At 34.8% G+C, this 19,007-nt stretch overlaps 1 long non-coding RNA gene across 2 annotated transcripts; it reads right to left on the reverse strand.

Annotated features, from left to right (window-relative positions):
- Positions 1-8,350: 8,350 nt before the first annotated feature.
- Positions 8,351-16,078, reverse strand: LOC127832041 (uncharacterized). 2 transcript variants are annotated; one of them, XR_008026640.1, is made up of 6 exons: positions 15,567-16,078; positions 14,504-14,586; positions 13,098-13,193; positions 10,954-12,845; positions 10,521-10,616; positions 8,351-10,240 (listed from the first exon to the last, which is right to left on the reverse strand). It is a non-coding gene; the product is annotated as an uncharacterized LOC127832041 (long non-coding RNA). The 2 variants fall into 2 exon arrangements; XR_008026639.1 differs by lacking the exon at positions 15,567-16,078 and having other exon boundaries at positions 14,504-14,820.
- Between the last annotated feature and the right edge of the window lie 2,929 nt (positions 16,079-19,007).

The following is a 19,007-nucleotide window of genomic DNA, read 5'->3' on the forward strand; positions in this document are numbered from 1 at the left end:
TTACTTGGATTAAATGACGGAATTAAATGTATTGATAGCATGTGAAAACCATCGGTTAAATCTACCGAAACATTCAGTCATTAATAACAAGTGACGACATTTTTCATGTAATAATATATAAATGACTGATAAATCGACATGGGTTGTGTAGATAAGTTTTGACTTCAAACACGAAAATGGCAGTTTGTATGTAATAAGATATTATACATATGATATGGATCTCAAAGTATTATATTTAGTAGATACGTATGTTTGTGTCTTTTTGAATATAAAAAAGATTCAATGTTGTTTTTACAAAAACAGTTCAGCTCGAGTTAAACTAGCATATACATCGATTTCATTTTAATTGTGAATCACGGGGCAGGCCCGTAAGGGTCTGGCTGACCGCCATATTTGTAATTATTGGACTTCAATATTATACGATTTCCAAAGTTACTGAATGTACTATTAATTAGAATATTGGGTGGACTTTTTAATAAGCCGAATAAAATGTCAATGAACAGTTCATCGGACTTGTGTATGAATTGTCATTCCATCGGACTAAGTTAAATTGCCATAATGATTAATCTTTTGGCTTGTTGTTATTTTGGAACAAAAATACGTTTGAAGAGGTAGAGAATAAAATATATACAGGAATGTAAAAAAACACGAGATATATAAATATATAGTTACGAACGTGTATATTGGGAAAATATGCCTATTTCGACAAAACCTGTTAATTCAACATAACCACGTTCAGATGTATCAAAACAGGAACGCCAGCTTGCTTGTTTAGTTTGTCGAGCATGTTTGCATGTTTTTATTATAATTCACCTTCGTATGTAGTCAGTACGTGTGTCATTGTACTCGTATGCCTGGATTATAAGAACGTTCAATGCCAAATATTTCCATTCTCATAATGGCTGTCCTCCGTTGAAGGCTGGGCAAAAATCTTGCTATGAGTGTCAATAATATCAATCGGCTTTCTGCAAACCAGAAAACATACATTAGAGGGTTGAGACAGCATGTTAAAACATGTATCGCTTGACATATTACTTCAGTTTTGTCATTTTTGTGGAGTGTAACCTGTAAGATCATTGCCACAAGACCAAACGTTTCGGTCACTAGGATTGCGAAAAGCGAGCCGCTTGTTCGACGCTGGGACCTTGTCTGCAACAAATCGCGCGGCATACAGTTCACCCTCCTGCTTTTATTCCGAATTACAATTTTAACTTTAACATAACATCCAAACGACACCATGAACAGAATTGTGAATAAACCCAATGTCTCATACTGGACTTCTGACCGCTGCTGAAACGACGCAGCCAGAACCAAAAACGTTTCAGCCAAAAGCCACAAACTCACTGTAACGATTCTTATTACAAACGACCTCTTGATTACTGAGTTAATGTGTGTCGCAGTGATGAAAAGGGTCCGCTCGAAACTCATCATACAAGTTGTGATGAAACCGCACATCACAACAAAATTTGATGCTTGGAGAACAAACCTACGCTCGATGGCAGGCACAAGAGCCACACGCACAAGAAAGAATACGTCGATAATAAGCAAGGCTCCAGACAGCAACCGAACGTTTTGGGGGATTCGTTTCACTTTGATGATCACCACCAACGATAATATATTCCATGGTATTGCAAGAAATGAGAGTATCATCAAAACGCACTGATCCAACTCCATGTCTTTTATGTCCGAATTCCGTACAAACAAAGATACTGATTCTAAATATTTTATTTCTATTATTTATCGCTCTTCTTATAATTCTTCAAGAATGTTATGTGCTTTTATTCTAATGAATTGTATTATAATAACATATTATCATATTATAGTAACAGTCTTTGCGTTCACATATTGAAGTGAATTGTCATTGACAATCGTCTTATTTATATGACTGGATTATTGCAGCGTTACTTCATTGGTCGTACTTGTTAATACGCGCTAATGAAATTTTGTTACCTTTGACCATATTCTGCGTGATATTGTTTCAATCGACGCCTCTGCAAGTTCTAATAATAACAGCAACTATGAAAATCGATTCAGGGAGTGATTTTTCAAAGTTTTAAGCAAAAAAACGAGACTGAAGATGATAGGGAAAAAAGCCCTTCATTCCATGTAATAATCATTAAACAACATTTGACTTTTATAAAGATTAATACAATTATTTAATTAATAATGAAGAACGGCTTGCAAATATATGGGAAGTTTAATTATCTAGTAAGTGAACATAAATAATGTTCAAGTTTTCGATCCACCTTAATGCTTTCAAATACATTTCTTTCGTTATAGCATTTATCGTAGGGAAGAAAAAGCAAACGGTTTCATCAAAATTGTGTCAGGTTTCTACTTCATTGACAGTTTTTCAGCACAAACTCGGTGCGCATTTCAGCACGGATAAAGAATATGTGCAGAAAATGCATACTTCATGGAAACGCGGCTTTTTTAACAACAAATAATTAAAAACGAAATTATAACCGGTATACGGCACTCACTCTGTAAATATTAAATTTAAATTTGATTACAATAATAAAATATATAAGACAAATAAAATACAAATATGATGAACAGCTTATAATATTAAAACATTGGTTAAACAAAAAATGTGTAACAAGACTAGACGACTTGAATAGAACAATTTAATTGAACAAAACTTATTCCATGACTTGACATTATGTGAAGGCTTCAAAATATTCTCGAGATGTTGACTACAATTTTCATGAAGAGTAATGAACAAATTTTATCTTATAAACAAACGTTGCAAATAAAAATAAGGTAAATTGATTATAAATGTCTAGCTTCAAGCTATAAAACCAACTTTTATAATAACTTGACAAAAAGTGCTTAATGCAAATGTAATTCGTATATGTTCCAAAATGATATACTAGTAGACGTAGAACATTTTAAGATTGCTGATTACAAATATTTTCATAGGAAATGTAGTATTTTCTATGTAGTTTCCAAACAGGAAACACTGGTTTTTTACAGAATGTTTCGTTAACCATTATGCCGTATGTAGCGCTATATTGTACATGCTAACACCAGAGTACCACGAGTACGCTCCTTTTTAGGAATATGGCCATCCTTCAAAATCCGATTCTATACTATTATCACGCTGCTATATATATTGTTACGCAAATCCGATTTAAGCGGATAATGTTGAGTACATTTAAATCACTAAAATCCGATTATATGCTTCCATACCGGATTTTGGATAAAAAAAGCAATTATGGAATAATCGGATGTTGTTTTTTTGATAATTGAATAAATGCTAAATGAAAAAGATGAATAAGGAACAATCCAAACTGAGGCTGCACGAATATCATATTGAACGGTCTCTCTAGAAGATCTGCTCAATAAAGGTGGATGGGGGAGTATAAGCTCAATACCTCGACACACACACACACATTAATTTATATATTAACATGATGTTAAAGAAATACGCCATACCACTTTTAATCACTCATTTCCGACACAATGGTTGTTAGAACCCAATATTCTCTTTAAAATGCAACACAAACACTTCTTTAATATATTCAAATTTATTTGTTCTATCAACTGCATCTGGAAGAAAGTTTCTTTCTGATTATGTCTAAAATGCAGAATTGACCCTTTTTATTAAACGACTGATTAATATTTATGACCCAATTGAAATCCGTTTTTTTTTATATGATAGACCTTCCAAAATGTTAAAGGTTATATGAGAAACATAAATATACATTTGCAAACAAATCTCTGAGAACACTTTTTAGAAAGAGCTGTAATTTAATTATGACAAAATCAGTATCTAGAAAAGTGATGTTTGGATAATTTCATCAGTATAATTACCTTATTTTTCCAGCTGAATTATTCAGGAAATCCCTTTCAAAATGAATGAAACTGTGAAAAGGCTCGTGAAATATGTATTTCTCTGATCAAAAGTAATGAACTCAAAGAAATGATATATTGAAACAAACGAATACCGTATATTTGTGCAGGCTGATGCAGGGCTGGCTGTATCAGAGTCCATTCTGGACACCTGAACCAACAAAGGCCTATCTTACATCTGTGCCTATTGTGAGTAGAACTTAGGCTTAGATTGTCTATAAACAATATGAGCCTAAATCTTGGAAAACCAGACCTAAAGCATGTGGGTTAAGTGTCATCCCAGAAAGGTATTGTGCGGTTGGCATAGGCTGATTAGGGACAACACTTTCTGCCTACACTGGATTTTCGTTTGGAAGACACCGCCTTCAACCGAAAATTTACATAAAAGCGGAAAGTGTTATCCGGACTGCAGACTGCACAGGCTAATCTTGAATGAAACTTTACACACATGCATTAAGTCCAGTTTTCCCAGAACCAGACTCATATCATTTGTCATTGATGTATTTATGGGTTATGCACCTTTGAGCTATGATGTCGCAGGTTAATCCTCACTCAGGAGTACTGGTTTTGCCCAGGAAACAGACTCAAACGTTTCATATTGGCCAAAGGCTTTCAATCAATAGAGCCGCGTTCTGAGAAAATTGGGTTTAATGCATGTGCGTAAAGTGTTGTCCCAGATAAGCCTGTGCAGTCCACACAGGCTAATTAATGGACGACACTTTCCGCTCTTATGTTATTTTTAGTTTCAATGAAGTCGCTCCTTTCCAAAAATCACGTTTAGGCGGAAAGTGTCGTCCCTGATTAGCTTGTGCGGACTGCACAGGCTAATCTGGGATGACACTTTACGCACATGCATTAAGCCCAGTTTTCTCAGACCAAGGCTCTTTAAATCCATAATTAATATTTTGAACAAATTAACAGTGAACAATTACTCACGAGATGCCTTTTTTTGACAAAATTTGACAACCTGATTTTTATTCCTTGCTTAATAGTTTTAATCGAAAATTTTATATGGTTTTTATCTTTGCAACATAGCTATAACAACATTCAGTTAGTGCGGATATTCATCAATACAATGAGAATCTCTATAGTATTGTTTTAATCATGATTTTGAAATTGATCTCATTGTGTCATCTTTTTCTTTATAAGGGCAAGATGATAGTGTTGGACCTGATAGCCGAGGGAAGCTCACTATACGTGAAGACCCAGTCCTTCTTTGGTCAGCCCTTTATCTGGTGTATGCTGCACAAATTTTGAAGGCACCATGGAGCTGTTTGGAAACATAATGCAATAAGACTTATTAATTTCTGACTATAAATAAATAATATTTATTTTCGCGGATTTGTTGTTTATAGTTCCTAATGGATGCGATAACGGAATACTTCAGTCGTTTTCGTTATGTACGGAATACGGATTGCCTCGAATGAAATGGCTATATTATAAGCTTACGCAATTTCCGTATCATGTGATTACACGTCATCTCCTTCTTCTGCAAACGATCAGTGTGAACGTTCACATCGACAAAAAATCAATTAAGTTAAATCGCAAATCGTCTTAAATAATGCCCCGTGGAAGAAAAAGGAAATTAACGGAAAAGGTGGAGAAGTCCAGTGGAGGACGATTCCCGGTTCCTTCAACCGGATCCAGGTCGACGTTTTATCGATTTCGAAGAGATATTACGGGCATCTAAAACTGTTCCTCCTAATAGCAATACACGTAACGTTGAGAGGTGCGTTGTTAGCGGGGAATCGGCGTCAACTCTAAGTTGCCCGGTAAACGAAAATGCACAAGTTCAATCTCTTGCTTCGTCTATCAATCAGGGTCAAACCATGTACAGTTGTCTGGAGTTAACGCGCTTATCAAATGATGACTTGGCTGCGCACGTGCCAGCCTCATTGAAACAACATATAGCGAGAGGCGAATATGTCAATTTGGCCTTACTGTTAAAAGGTGCAATCGAATTATCCGCTTTTTGTAACGGTAGTGTTTTGCAACTTTCGGCCCAGGGCACACTTGAACAGCGGCAAAAGGAGTGCAAGGATAAAATCCAAAATATCGAACGTTGGTCAGACGCCTTCTTGATTTATGCGTCAATATACCTCATCACCCAATAAAGTGCAAGAGATTATGCATTACATGTGGACCATTCGCGAGTGTGCGTCACGTCAGGGGAATGGGTGGGGGGGGGGGGGGTGACATGGCGAGAGTATGACGAACAGTTTCGTCTGCGCCAGGCCTTGCACCCTACGTCTTGGGCGTCGATCAATAATGATCTTTGGTGGCCATGCGTGCAAACAAGGGCCCCGGACTGAGGACAGGGGACGCCAAAAGCTAATTACTCGTGTCACCATTATAACGAGGGACACTGCACGTGGACCTACTGTCGGTTTACACACGCATGTTCAGAATGCGGATCTCAACATCCGGTCATTAACTGTCCTTTGCGACCCCGTCCTATCAGCTTCACGGGGGCGCCCCGTTTTTAAAGGGGACGGGGATTGCATCGATTTCGGTCACGGCCCCAATGGCGCGGGAACAATCGTGGCACACAAAATAGGTTCTAAACCTGACGCTATATTTCCTTGTAACCATGACCTACTTAATCTCGCAACATCGCCGTTGAATATCAAAATATTACGTGAATATTAAGCATTGTATAATTCTTAAGATCGAGTTGATCTTTTAAATGGTTTTACAAATGGGTTTTCAATGCATTATAACGGCCCCAGAGTCAATAGATTAAGTAAAAACTTGAAGTCTGCAATCAAACCACCACTATCACGTTTGGCATTTTTGTTCTGGAATTGTCTTGAAAAATTATGTACAATGTAACCATTTAGTTCTACATCAGAGTCCGATTTATACCATGATTCGTACAGAAAGCAAATATCATATTTTGTCAATGTCTTACAAGTCCTTACTCTCCTTCTTAGCCTGCGTCAAACCTTGAATGTTCCACGATAGTACATATTCAGAAACATATATAATTACGTTATTTAGAGGAATGCAACGTATTAATTGAATATTATTCTAGACGTTATTAACACATTTTAGCACACACACACACATACACACACACACACACACACACACACACACACACACACACACACACACACACACACACACACACACACACACACACACACACACACACACACACACACACACACACACACTCACACACACACACACACACACACACACACACACACACACACACACACACACCACACACACACACACACACACACACACACACACACACACACACACACACACACACACACACACACACACACACACACACACACACACACACACACACACACACACACACACACACACACACATACTTGTAAAACCTTCCAACCGGGGAAATGTGTTCTAAACCTACCAACCGGGGACCACCATTTCCACATATTCTAGAAAGCTGAAAGTGATAAAAAACAGACAAGTGTCGAACCTAAAATACGATTTTGACATAACAATTATGATAAATAGGGTAATAAATCAAAGAAAATTTTACATGCACACCGGGGAATTATGTGCGTACCAAATGAGGAACTGCGATGTGTGCCAACTGGGGAACGGTGTATACCAACAGGGGTACTAAGTGCGTACCAACTGTGGAACTTCAATGTGTACCAACAGGGGAATGGTGTATACCAACAGGGGAACTTAGTGCGTTCCAAATGTGGCACTTCAATGTGTTCCAACTGGGGAACGGTGTATACCAACAGGGGTACTATGTGCGTACCAACCGTGGAACTTTAATGTGTGCCAACAGGGGAATTGTGTTAACCAAGAGAGGAACTTAAGCGCGCTATCCCTGTGGAACTTCAATAATGTCCAACGGGGAACTTGCGTTTACCAACAGGGGTAATTGTGTGTAATCATGGTACCGTTGTTGATAGGACAATGGCGTGCACGTTCATGGATAATATTTAAGTTAGCACAAAAATTGAAAGGAATATGTATGAAACAATATTTAAATTAAATATGTTTATTATATGACCTTATATAAGTTCTGCAAAAATGCCTCATTTGATTGACTCAAATATTATTCACATCAAAATAAGCATACGAGACATAACGCAAATCAAACAATACATTTATGACTTTATTAGCTATAAGCCGACTACAAACATGCAAGTGCTGCATTATAGCATATCAATCATGGTGAATTAATCAACAAATGAATACAATTCGTTCTTAAAACTAAAAAATAATGTTTTTGTTTTAGGCCATGCTTTTTGTCAAACCGAATGAAGGAGAGGGGGAGGCGGCTTATTTGTTTAATTCCTTTTTTCCATCAGAAAAAAATATTCACGATGTTCACGTACTATGAAGTTTTTTATCCTAAAAGTAGAACTGCCCATAAGCATGTAGATTGAGTAGTGTAAATTTACTTTGTCCTTACTCTGACATTATAAAATAACTCATGCATTTAATCCCCTGAAACAGGTAAACATCAGAAAATTCAGTCACACGCAGGGCAACTTCCACTTCACTTAAATTGTCTTAAATACATTTATTGCATTTTCAAAAATAATAAAATCTGAAAGTTTAAACAATCATGAACGTTTCACAACGAATGTGGCGAGGCCTGAGAAACAAATTAGTTTAGTAAACTAGCAAAACGACTTGATAACAATGCATTTTGATGCGCCAGTGACTTAGTCTACGGCGGTAGGTCAATCTGAATAATGATCAGTATTTATTGTTATAATATATGAATTCCAATTCTACAACTGTGATACCATTACACATGTGCTGTATTAAAAAAATACAGTATGTATGCACTTGTTTGAGTAGAGAATGCCAAAAACGGGTTAACGTTAATAATGAACTCACATTAAATTCTACCTGTCGAAATAACAGATTATATTTTAAGGAAAATAGTCACTGGCAATCGCTTAGTTTTCCCTTGCAAACCAAACACCTTTTTTCAAGATTTGAATTCACGTATTTTGTTCAAACTACCTTTATGTAAACCAACTTATGTACCTAATTTTTGCATAAAATATAATAGAAAGAGTGTATTTTAAGCACTGAAAATTTATGCCGATGTGTCAACCATATATTATTTGTTGAAAACAATATAAAAATGTTATAATTAATGTTGTTATACACGTATTATCATCGCTGACTTTGACAGCATTATCATTTTATAAAAACACTAATAATTAAATATGTACCAAAGCAAACACTTATCAAACACGTAGTTTAATATTATTTTGCATCACTTACATTATAGTATATATACTTACTGGGGAGTGCACATGTGAATCAATTGTTAGACCCTTGTTGGTGCCAACTTAAAAATAATATGTACCAACAGGGAAATTATAACAGTGTGACTCAATTCTGAAAATAAACATACCAATTATATACACAAAGCAAATATGTGAATTGATAGTTAATGTGAATATCTACACGCAAAACAAATGCACAAAAGTCTGTGTAGGAAATTATTGTAATATTTAACAACTATTTAATCAATTCTAGTGCGATATTTACGCAATAATTTACATATTGGTAAATTTTTACTTTAAAATAACTATTAAGTACTCAACTGCAAGTCAGACACCTGTCATTCAAAACAAATTTTGTAAAATTGACAAAATATTCATTTGTATTCTTCACATTGTAGCAGTAGTTTAGCAGTAGTTTTTTTTATGTTATTTACATTTATCTTATTATATCTAAAAGTGTTTGTTTGTTATGCTTGAACAAAATGTTTGTTTCCATTTATCCGACTGAATTTTTTTGTGCCTTCTCTGAACGTTTAGCCTTCTAGATTGATTTGTTATCATGTTTGCTATATTCATTCATATTCACCAAGTTTGGGGTAAAAAATAACTTGTATAGTGAGTAACTCGTAGAAACTCGTAATAGAAAGTACAAAGAAACACTCTTTGGCCGAACTATATACCAATCCTTATTTGTTCGGCGATATGATTATGAACAAATATCGTTTTTGACTGAACCGTATTAATAAAACATTCAAATACAATAAGCACACATATATCGTTTTCGAAAAGAGTATATAGAACAAGAAAACACACAAAACACATGTGGCAACTTCATCCTTTAACGTATTCTCCTAAACGTGCATTATATGTGTTATATTTTTTTAAGTTAAAAGTCCCCGTCGCTTTTTTGTTTCAATTAAATTTATGCAAAAGTCTTTGACATTTTTCCAACTTCTGTTGTGAAGGTCATTCTCACTTTCAATACATGCAAGTAATGATTTTTTCCCTGGTAATTTACCAATTATCAAAAAACGATCTAAGTGTCTGTGAACAGCTCCTGTTTTCGTCTTCACTCCGTTGCTTTTTGGCTGCTTGTTTTGTTCTCCTGGTATTTGAAGTACCCTTTTCTGTACATGGATAATAAAACACCATATGACGTCGCTAACTGCCATGTGTAAGATATCCATATTAAATATATATACTTCAGTACAATTTTTCATAGCAAATTTACGACAAAAGCGTCCAGGTACTTACGGCACCTGATAATGACATCGATGTCACACGACAAATTTGGAAACATTATTTTGCCTAATGAATCAAACAATTACATGTAAGCAAATCATGTTCTAAGGAACATAAGAAACTTGGAGATACATAACTTAAATGCATCCACATGTGTATGCATACCTTTGTCTGTTATTTTTGGTTGACTGGTGCTGGGAAGCAGAGTTTCAAGGTCTTCAGTATTTTTATTTTCTGATAATTCAGAAGAATATTGTTCATCTGTCGTGTAAATCACAAGATCAAAAAATATATATAGTTTATAATATAGCAATGATGGAAACAACCGAAGCACACCAAATAAATATGCAGTTAGTGCATTGAAATTGAAAAATTAGAAGTAGCCAATGTAAACCTTACTGAGCACAAAATGAGTGTAGACTTTAAATTCCGCCTTACCTGGTCGTCTCCGATAAAAAAGAATTGCCTTGCATAACACAAGTATATTTCAGAAAATGTTTGTAATTCTTTTTATCACTTTAGGTAATCAAGTTCGGTAATGAGCCCATTATTAACATTAAGTTTACTGTATGAATTTAACACTAAAAATGCGACATACCTACAATACATTCGTCGTCCACATCAATATCGTCTAGCGAATTGACAGAATTTCTGGTAATTTGTCCACTTTCCATCATCATGAGCAGCTTGCTGACTTTGGCAACCTGCATGGTTCCATCTGGTTATCTGTAGAATTCTCTATGTACCCGAATGTCGTGACCAAGAAATTTAGCTAGAATGTCTATTTCATTTTCAGACAAGTTAAAAAGCCTAGTCATTGTGGCAATATGTTTCCTTAACTTTGTAGAACGAAGCCTTTTCGGATGTTCAGCTCCACAGTCAATTGCTATTGAACGTAATAAATCTGTCCCACGAATATGCGATGATGCAGATTTTGTTGGGAAAAGATATTTACTATTTAAACAGTTTGTTAGAGAATTTCTGCTGCGTATGAGCAGGTCGATATTTTCTTTCACCTGTCTTGGAAACAGTACTGCAGCTATTCGACCTCGTTTTGCAATAATCTCTGTACGGTAAAAATAACGGCACAGGTTTTTTTCCAGTTTTGTTAAACATCAATCTAATTCTCCATCGTCATTTGTCAATTTGTTTTTTGAATATTCTTCGACTGTCATTTTTGACACATCGTCTGATCGTTTCGATTAAACACAAGCAGATTTCAGACAACTTATGCCATGCTTGCCTTTTCTCGCAATCACTTGCTGATTCTTGTAAGGTATTTGCATGTGTTTCTGCTTCATGTCGTAAGTATTCAGACATTACTTTGACATCATTTGCCAATGGCAACAGTTCTTTCTGACTGTTCTGCTTAGCCTCATGAAGTGTTCTTAGGGCATTGGAAGACACGTCCTCCGTCCAATTAATTTCAAATAGTTTGGAAAGCTCCTCAGCCCTTGTTTGCAGATCCTGGTTGTTTGTTTCGATTCCTTTCGAAATTAGAATTTTTAGACATTTCTGAAGCGTTGTGCCAATCTTTAAGGCTAATGATGGTGTAGCATAAGTATTGGTGTTTCCGTCGAAGCCTGCAACGTTTTTGCAAGATTGTGTAATAAATTTGAAAGCATCTGAATACATGAAATTCTCCAAAGACTTTTCAACATTGCCTGGACAAGATCGCATGTCTTTCAGCAATCTACCAACTTCTCTTAACTTCTGTCTAATATAATTGTGTTGCTTTTCATCATGGCCCCTTTTTGTACAGAGTTTTTCACCGAATGCAAGGATTGTATTATCACTTTTGACTTTGCGACTTATTTCGTCGTTTCTCATGGACTCGATTACTCGTCTTAAAATAGTGCTTCCTTCTTTTGATTTTGGTAATAGCAGGCTGCTCTCTAAAGCGAGTCGTTTTCTTGATCACGCCGCATTGTAAACTTACATTTTTGAGTGTGCCTCCACAGGATTTTCTTCGGGTAATACCCGTAACAGTAAGGACAAGGTCCATACTCGTCTCAGCTACGCGTTGATTGTGACTTTGTCTGTATGACACAAACAGCTGTCCTTGGCCATCTCGCAATACTTTAACATTATGGAGATGGTTCCCTACGTTCCTTATTTTTTCATACATTTTTTTATTTTCTGCTGAATTTTCCGTATTTAATAGATCTTTCACATCTTGCCCATCTTTATGCTGCAAAAGCAAATGTTTTTTTTTAGTTTTATTTGAGCCTTTTCGCAAAACATGCAATAAAATCTCTTATCGTAATGTCTGTATTCACTGTTATTTGTTTGAGCGATGGTGATGTTGGTTTTGTGTGCCTCTGCGGATGATTCGTCACGTGCACGAGATTGCAAGGATTCAACAGGAGGTAGTGTTGACGCTGTCTTTTTTTGAAATCTTTGAATGTTTGGTATGAGTTCGACAACTATCGACTCATCTGACGATGCATCGCCTTCTTCCGGAATATAGTCTTTGTCATTGTCACTATCCTGTAAAATAAAGTTGTTTTCCTGTGTGTGAGATCATATAAAAATATGAAAATATCACAACATCATAATTTGTTGTTGGTGAACTACATCCATAAAAATGTGTAAGTGTAACATAACACTTACCAGAATGCATGTCTTAATTACAGTTCGATACTAGAGCTTGAAAAAAATCGGAACTATATATAATCTTAGATAAAATGTTTAAATGTGTGTACTGTATTGCAATCACAAAATCGTTATAAGTTTACGTACATCGATATCCGATGATTCACTGTTCAACATATTTTCTGCTGCATCTTGTGAATTGTACTCGTGTGCAGTGTCGCTATGTTCTTTAGTTTCGGTACTCTGCAACACAATTCAATGAGACAATAATAGAGTAAGATTCATACATCCACGTTACTTAGTATCAGTTGAAATTGCAATTCTTTAGTAGCAGCATTTTCAATTGATATCATCACTCATGTGGCCTTTTATTAAGATGTAGAAAATCTAAGTGACATGAGAATTTTGTGTAAATGTTTGCAACCGATGGTATAATACAAGTTTAATTCACCTTCGTCCAAAATAGTTTACTTTTGCTTATCTTACATCACATGTTTTATTTTTTGCCGTTCACTGTCATTGGGGAAGATTTGAAACAGATTGATAGCTTGTTTTGTCGACATAATAACAAACTGAAAAACACCCATAAAACATTTTTAAAGGTTGCATTTAAATGATCAATTTCAACAAAACGGTTTTTTTTTTGTTTTTTTTAACAAAACGGTTTCAAATTTAACATATCTTTGATTATTTATCTTGAACGTATCAAGCATGTTTAAAGATTGGCTGAATACACCGACGTAGCAAGTCTTAACATATACCAGGTTGTTCCAAACATGTTATCAAAGTTCGAAAAAGTATACAAGGAATATTTTTTTACAGATACTAATAAGACGAAATGTATGCACGGTTAAATGAAAGGTATTGTACTTCTCTGGACAAATGTGTTGGAAGAAAAAAGAACTGGTGAACGGACTGTGGTTCACGGTAAATCATGTATGTATTGTGCGGTGGTTGGTGTAAAATGAACTATCTTTTCTTACCCATGTCAGAATGTATCGTATAGCAAAATATCGAGTAGACGCTATTGTTTTTTTGTCGTTAAGATGAAATATCAACCAATGACCATATGTAACACGCAAGTTAAATTTCTTAATGTCTCAGAGTTTCATACACAGTAATTGGCAGCGTATAAGTCTTACACTGAAAATAAAAATTAATGATATTACACTTCTTGGATAAGCGATAATTAACGTTTTTGTGATTATGATGAAGTCGATGTTTATAAACTACAGTGGTTAATACACATGCGCACCAGTTTCATTGACAGGTGTAAATTCTAAATTCTTTGTGTATATGAAGATTTTGAAAGACAAGTAGTTCAAAGTCACTACAACTGGTAAACAATATTTTATTCTTTTAAAATTCGCATAACATGTTAATATAATGATCATCGACGTACGTGTTATGTTAAGCCCAAATACCAATTAGCACCACCCGGAATAAATATTGGCACAATATAATTTAAGGCAAAATTACGCCTATTTCACTGAAGACTAAACCAAACCAGAAAATACGCCTTAGTAGCTTCGACATAGTGAAATATTACAAACCGTCTCATCGACTTCTTCCGTGTGTACGGATGTTGTTTGTCCTGGTTCCTGGCTGTCCGTAGATCTAGTAGTCATTGTGTTGCCTATTCACAACAACAATAAAAAATGGTATAACACATAATCTAGTCAGAGTTAAAAAGTTCGTTATTCATAAAACCATTTAGTACAACACATTGACATTAATTCCTTGTACACAAATTACATTAATTTCATGATATACATAATATGTATTTAGGCATGTGTAGTAATAACAAAATCACTAAGGAGCCATAATTCTTACAAAATGCTGTTTACAGTAGTCTGCTCTTGTTTATAGATTGGGGTCATGTTGGTAAAGAAGTACGCAAAATATAAAAGCAATATGTCAAGGGACATAGAAAATATTTGAGGTGGTACGTAAACTGTAACAAAGATTTATCAATAATATGCATATTTTAAGTGGAAAAACGGGGCCATAATTCTTACAAAATGCTTGTTACAGTTGTCTGCTCTTGTTTATAGATTGGGGTCATGTTGGTAAAGAAGTATGCAAAATATAAAAGCAATATGTCAAGGGACATAGAAAATATTTGAGGTGGTACGTAAACTTTCACAAAGATTTATCAATAATATGCATATTTTAAGTGGAAAAAAGTGACCATAATTCTTACAAGATGCTTGTTACAGTTGTCTGCTCTTGTTTATAGATTGGGGTCATGTTGGTAAAGAAGTATGCAAAATATAAAAGCAATATGTCAAGGGACATAGACAATATTTGAGGTGGTACGCAAACTTTAACATTCCAACGCTCACGCTAACGCTCATGCTAACGCCGACGCCGGGGTGAGTAGGATAGCTCCACTGTATATATATAGTCGAGCTAAAAACTGCGTAGAGCTCTACTTTGTTTAACGTATATTTATAAAATATATTCTTGAAATATGTACCGTAAAACAAGCTTTGTAATCAAATGATATTTATATAAATCGATCTTTAGAATTCGTCTTCCAGTATTACTTTAACGTTTACATAAAAGCGCTTTTTAATAGTAATTAAAAATTATAAACATAATTAAAAAACTTACCTTAGTTTAATGCGTTTGTTCGCTCGAAACTCCATTTTTCCAACTGACTTTCACTAAATGATATAAATACCGAGTGTATGATTTTTAAACAGCGCAACCGGGGAACTGTTATAAGCCTGGATACACACTCGATTGTAATATGGTGAAGATTTGTGTATATTTTGTGCATGCCACAAACCCGCTAATCGGGGAAGGCGTTGGATTTCTAATTTAAATTGACAGTTTGGTATTTCATTCACGTAGATTAGAGATTTTCGCCTAAAACCAACCGGGGAATTCCCCGGTTGGTAGGTGTTCCCCGGTTTGTTGGTGTGTATTCATACGATTTTCCCCGGTTGGTAGGTTTTACAAACTCACACACACACACACACACACACACACACACACACACACACACACACACACACACACACACACACACACACACACACACACACACACACACACACACACACACACACACACACACACACACACACACACACACACACACACACACACACACACACACACACACATGAAAGTGAAGATGAAAGTAACCCAAAAATGTTATGAATTACAGTTAAATACAGTGCTAGTCATATCCCTCGAAAAACGTTTTACAAGCAATGCATCATTCAGAGATCGCTTTCGTGTAATAGTGACACAACACAATTTCAATCACCGCCAAGGAACAAGCCATTATACAAATCATCATCTGGTTACATTCAATACCAAATATCCTGTAACAATGAAGCTTTCACAGAAATACAAAGTGAATGAAGCTGATAACACCGAAAACGCTTGAAACATTATTAATGAATTTTAATTGTGAACAATGCATTTAAAATTGTCAATATATTGACATCATTATGTGTGTAGGTCGGTGATTGTGTTAGGTCAATATTTTAATAATTATTTCGAAGTATTCCCACATTTTCCGTCGTGAAGTATAGAAATATAATAATTGCATTTGTTATTATTGTGTATAATTATGTTGTAAGAACTTACACGATGACAAAAAAGTCTGATATAGTTCCACAATAAACACCCTTTTTGTTATACATAAATTTCAAAGTGGGTGTATTACTTACACCAGGTGCAAGTTATACAATTATTTGATGACCATTATGTCTTTTAAATCTTATTAAATCATTTCAATATAATCAGTTGAACAGAAATAAATAATGTTTTGAGTAGTTTTAGTATGTTAAGACTCGAAAGTAGGGTTTTATATAACAATACGTTAATTTAAACCATATAATTTTTATGCAATCATATTAATATCATCACACAGAAACGAGGTCATATGTGTTGTACGGTAGACAATCAGCATATGTTTCTATTAACAGATGTCTTACATTGCAAAATCGAATGAAATATATTTGTGTCGACAATATGTGTATTGCACATCTATAGAAAATCAAAATGAATACATTTAATACGACGTTGCAATGCCATGGGAATTAATTAGAAAAACAGCAGCTTGAATAATGTTTAAGGAGTTTACTTAGTCTTTGTTCTCATAGTTGCTTTTCAAATCACGAGTGTTTCCACCTGACTTTGCACAAATCTTCCTTGATCAGTAGCATCGGAAACGGAAAGGCTTTTACGCGTATGTTTGCCTTGTGTTAGTTCATATTACGGGAGTATTACGGTTATTCAGTACCATTAACAATGCTCATTGTTCCGATAGAATAGACAAAGGAACATAATGGTCATTGTTAACTATATTATAGGGTACAAGGGTTATCTTTGTCAAATTGTTCGTTGAAACACAATAAATGCATGCAAAGTCCATTTCAGTTTTCTTCAATATATATTACAAAATTATTTCCCCAAAGCCTGGTAAAGCCTACCGAAAGTCAAACAGTCCCAGAGACATAGTTGTGCGTGCAAAAGTAACACCCGAAACTGTAAAAATGTCCCTGGTGAGTCAGTCCCATGCATCACTGTATGTTGCCAAATATACAAGATTATGAAACCAACACAGACATTTAAGAGTATACCAGGCGCCATTACGTCTATCAAGGGTACCATAACTGCACAACAGCAAATGCAGTATATGTCATGACGTTTAATGTGTGCATCAAATATGTTGGAATGACAAAAAAATGACTTTGAGCAAACGCATAAACTTGCAGAGGTCTGATATGAAAACACGTAAATTTAACAGGTCCCTCGTTCCACAATTTAAGCGAACCTGATCACATATTTGTTAATATCGTCCTGTGCTGTATTGAAGCTAATGAAAAATGGGAAGGCAAAATACGAAAATTTTGAGAAACATACTGGATAAAGTGACTCAATACTCTTTAGCCCCTTATAATGAACGGAACATGAAATAAAACTACTTAATTAAACAATCTCACTCATTCGTATTTTAACCATTTTAACGTTAGATCGATATAATTAATATTTTACGCTCCATTTTATAACACACAATTTTAATCAGTGCAAGTTAATAATTACAAAATGAAACACACATACGACACAATACTGAATGCAAAACGTTCACTGCAAATTTTAATATTTTATTATTACATCGATATAATGAAAATCACGGACGCCAGTCTATAACACATTTCATATGCGTAAATAAATAAATACACAAAAATAAAACGACATATAACTATACAAACAAGACTGAATGCACACAAGATAAATATTGCACACATTCATCGATATCATAAACATTATTATAATTATTAGGAGTAGAGTTGATCAAATTTGCAAAATATTCATTGAATGCACTTACTGAAATTGTATCGCTATTTACTTTGTTTAGTTTTAAAATACATGAAAATTTTCTTAGGCTTACACTTTTTAAACTTTCTATTTTTTGTTTAAATCCACTCATCTTTTTTGTGTTAATTAATTGGTTATAATGTCGTTTCTTTTTACACAACTTTGATCTATTGTTATCAGACATAAATAAGTGAAAACATCTCAAAGCGTCATGGTATCGATTTTGTGTAATTACGCACTCGTTATCGAACCAATGAGCTTGGTTTATACAACTGATAACAAAAATCGTGGGATTATTACTGTATAAACGAGATTTTGAAGAAGAATCGTAACTATGTGAATAATTATTAAAATACAATGACCACTTCAACGGTGTTCGTTAAAATCAAATACAATATAGTTTGCTAAGAATTGGAAATTGCTTTCTTCGGGCAATAGATAATCAATAATAAAAGAACAAGTATTAGATATAGAAACGTGTGTTCACAACTAAAACGTAGTGTAGTGGACTTACAAATATCAAGTAATTTAATTCAATGACTATTGTGCATTTTATTTATTATTAACCTATCGTAAACGGCACACACGACATGCAATTGCATTTCCATATAAGACGGCATTAAAGGGCATTTAGTTAAACAGTTATCTTACAAACCAACATGACACTGAATAATAAGATAATTTTGAATCAGCTAAACACATTTGTGTAAGGGC

This window comes from Dreissena polymorpha, chromosome 5 (genome assembly GCF_020536995.1).
Source record: "Dreissena polymorpha isolate Duluth1 chromosome 5, UMN_Dpol_1.0, whole genome shotgun sequence".
Taxonomy (NCBI): Eukaryota; Metazoa; Mollusca; class Bivalvia; order Myida; family Dreissenidae; genus Dreissena; species Dreissena polymorpha.